At 40.0% G+C, this 4,057-nt stretch overlaps 1 pseudogene; it reads left to right on the top strand.

Moving 5' to 3' along the window:
- The first annotated feature begins 364 nt into the window (after positions 1–364).
- Positions 365–784, top strand: LOC102867829 (annotated as a pseudogene).
- The last annotated feature ends 3,273 nt before the right edge of the window (positions 785–4,057 follow it).

The raw sequence follows: 4,057 nt of genomic DNA on the forward strand, positions 1-4,057 counted from the left end.
GGATTAGGATTCTAGAGTTCTTCTAAGTTTTTTTCTAAGGGAATTTATAGTCCTTGATTTTACTCCTAGATCCTTGATTCACTTTGAACTTTCATGTACAGTGTGACGTGAGGGTCTTGCTTGAGTTTTCTATAGATTTCCAATTTTGCCAAACGATTTGTTAAAGAGGCTTTCATTTCCCTCTTAATTGATTTCACCTCAGAAATCAGTTGATCAGGCTTGGGATTTTCAGGAAATATGGCGAGTGCGGCTGCAGTTGGCATCTAAGCACTGACGGCCTCGGTACCTTTTCTGAGGACAGGGGAGGAAAGAAAAGGCTCCCTGGTGGTGTGGTGCATGATGTGCTGAGCTGCTCACTGAGAGAATGTCTCTGGAATCATCACCATCAATGCCACTGCCCTTCCCTTCTCCCTTACCGTCAGTGCTAGATGATATTATTAACTCTTCCCCTCCTCCAATGTCTTACATCACATCTCAGGAGATGAAGTGTGTTCTGCACTGGTTTGCAAGTTGGTCTGGTCTCCAGTGTGAACATTTTCTACAGGACCTGGTAGCTAAGGCAGTGCCAGGGAAATTACAGCCACTCCTGCATGGTCTGGAGCAGCTTAGTGTCTCTGGAGCAAACTGACAACCTTCTATCTTTGAATGCCAGCTTTTGGATCAGTGGTTTCGAGGCTGGGCTGAGGAGGAGCGCAATGAATTTGTCAGGCAACTGGAAATAACTGAGCCAGATTTTGTAGCGAAGTTTTATGGAGCCGTGGCTGCTACAGCTGGTAAGGACTGATGGACAAGACAGCCATAGTTGCAGTTGAGGTTATACTCTCCAGCAAAACATCTGTTCAGATGTGCTGCGTGAAGATCTGGAAATGGTAACTTGATGAGTTGACTAAACACACCGACAGCACAGACATGGCCATTTTCACAGTAGCTTATCAACTGGACGACTAGGAATGGTTGCCACCTATGCAAATCCAGTCTGCCTCCTAGCTTCTTTCCAAGAATCTGATGACTTCTTTTGGAACTATAATCAAAAGGAACTATATTATTATAACTCAAATTTGGCCTACTGCTGCCTCATGAGGAACACGAAGTAGAGCTTTCCTGGTCTTAGCTATGATGTCCCAACCACCAGCTTTCCCATTGGTGATTTATGAAATTATATAGAAAATCAGGAGAGAGAGAATAATGATTCCCTCCCTCATTAAGTTCAAATAGCCATGACTTTTCAAAAGTATATGCTGCTTTTGGAGTTGGTAGCAGGTGTTTCTATTCTGTAGCAGACGTACAATAATATGAAAACAAGTGATACTCTACCAGTTGAAGGATTTATTTTTTTTTACACCAAAATAAAGAACATATTTTTAGAATGATAAAAAAAAAATTCAGTTGATCATGGGTAGATGAGCTGATTTCTAGCTTCTTAATTCTATTCTATGGATCTATATGTCTGTCACTGTAGCAGTACCACACTGTTTTGACCACCATGACTGTGTAGTAGGATTTGAGATCAGGCAGTGACATGCCTCCGACCTTGGTTCTCTCTTTAAGGAGTGCTTTGCTTATTGCTAAGTTGTGTTTTCATTGTAATTTATTTCAAAAAAACTTTTTATTTTCATATTATTATTTCTTCTATGACCCAATCATGTTCAAGCAAGGCGTTTACAATTTCCAAATGTACAGTTTTTGTTTCTCCTTTATTCTCTTTTTATTAATTTCCAATTTTGTAGTACTGTGATCTGAGAACATGCTTCATGTTATTTCTATGTTTTTTTAATTTCTTGATAGTTGCCTTGTGACCTAAAATGTGATCTATTCTGGAGAATATTACATGCACATTAGAGAAGGTATACTCTGCTCTTTTGAGATGCATTAGCCTGTATATATCTATGACATCCAATTGGTTTATTAAGTAATTTAATTCTTCATATCTTTGTTGAGTTTCTTTCTTTTCTTGAGAGTGATTTATTGAAGTCTCCTATTAGTATGGTGGTATTGTCTATTTCTTTTTTCAGTTCTGTTGATGTTTGTTTTGTATATTTTTCAGCTCTATCATTTGATGCATAGATATTTATTATTGTTATGTCCCTCTTGCTCTATTGACCCATTAAGTATTACATAGCGCTTCCTTGTCCTTTGTGATGGTTTTTTGCATTGAAATCTATTTTATCAGAGATTAATGTTGCCACTCATGCTTTTTTTCTTCCTGGTTGCTATTTGCTTGGGATATTTTTCCCCACCCTTTTATTTTTAGTATTTCTTTATCTTCCCTTTCAGGTATTCTCTTATAGACACCATATTGATGAGTTTCGGTTTTTTATCTATTCTGTTACTCTTTTTCTCTTCAGTGATGCATTTAAAGCATTCACATACAGCATAGTTATTGAGATAAAAGGTTTTATTGCTATCATTTTGTTGAGTTCTTTTTGGTGTTGTTGCTATTATTTTGGTCCATCCTGCTTTCTGTGGCACCTCTGCTGTTAAAAGGAGTGTTTACTGAATTGCTGCTATTGTTTTTACAAACTCCTTTAGATTCTGCTTTTCTGAGAATATCTTGATCTTTCCTTCTTTGATGGACAGCTTTTCTGGGTACAGTATTCTTGGTTGATAGTTGTATTCTTTGAGTGTTCGATATATGTCACTCCACTGTCTTCTTGTTTGCATAGTTTCTGCTGAGAAATTAGCACTTAATCTTCTTCATTATGGCTGGAAAGATTTTTCTAGTAATACTTCCACCACTTTCTCAGTGCCTTTACTTACTTGTTCCTGTTCCAGTATTCTGATTATGCACATGTTATTCCTCTCAATGGTGTCCCACATAATCCTTGGGCTTTCTTCTTTTTCCTTTCTTTTTGATTCTACTTTTTGTTCTAGCAGATTAGTGGTGACAATTCTATCTGCTATTTTTCAGGTTCTGTGTTCTGTCTCTTCAAATATGTTCATATGTCCCTCCAACATGTTGACAGTATCTTAAACATTGGCCCTCATATTCTGGATTGTGGTTTCTTGTTTTTTCCTGAGTCTCTAATGCCTCATTTGCTTTTATCTGCATTGTCTTTATTTTATTTAACTTCCTTTTGGTTTTTGCTTGCCAAATCCTGTAATTTTTCGAGTTTGTCTTTCACCCATTGAAAATAATCATTGTTCTTTTGAATTCTGTGTCAGAAAGTTCCATCAGACTTTCTGGCTTCAGGAAATCTATTGATACTATGTTATTTTTGGAGTGACATCTTGTTTTGGGTTTGTAGGGTGTGAGATAGTCTGCTGCTTCTATGACATTGCTATGATTGAGTTTTTCATGCCTGAGCCTTAGCAGGTTCTTGGTCTGAAAACCTTGGCTCAGAAGCTAATGCTCCAGAGGAGGGTGGGGACAGCTACCTTGCCCGAGTTTCTCTCTAAACTTTTGACTCAAGGGAAGACTTGCTTCAGTTAAGGAGAGATATGACCTTTGAATCAGCAGACTTTTCTGTCTGGCATCTGGTACAGCTAGGCAGGTCCAAGGTGCCCAGGGCTAAAGCCAGCTTATGTTCTGGAAGAGGGGAGGAAAGGGCTTCACCTCTGATATTGATGACCCCTATGAAGTTCAGGGGAGTGGCAGCAGGTTGTCTTTTAGGTGGTGGTGTATCCAGGTGTCAGGGCCAGGTCCTCTAGATAGTGAGGGCTGGGCTTTCAGTCAGTATGTGGGAACATTCTAGGCGTGGAGCCTCATTGTCAGGTCCTCCAGCTGGCAGATATAGGGTGTCCAGGCATCAGCATGGACACCCAGATGGTGAAGTTAGGTCTTTGAGGTGGTGCTCATTGACATGGGCATACAAGTGGTGGGGCCAGGTCCTCCTGACAGCAGGTTCAGTGATCCAGATGCAGGGACAGAGCTACCTGGTGGAGGGGCCAAAGCCTCCAGGTGGAGGTGCAGTGGTGGTGGGGAGTAGGCTCCAGGTAGCAGTGCTACCTAGCTAATCGACTAGAATAGATCCAAGGCAGCTGTGATGGCACGGTGGTTCAGGTCCAGATATATTTAAATTTTTAATATTCATTTAAAATCATGCCCAGTCTGCAACCC

This window comes from Elephantulus edwardii, unplaced genomic scaffold, assembly GCF_000299155.1.
Source record: "Elephantulus edwardii isolate Elephantulus edwardi_28Jun2011 unplaced genomic scaffold, EleEdw1.0 scaffold00057, whole genome shotgun sequence".
NCBI lineage: Eukaryota > Metazoa > Chordata > Mammalia > Macroscelidea > Macroscelididae > Elephantulus > Elephantulus edwardii.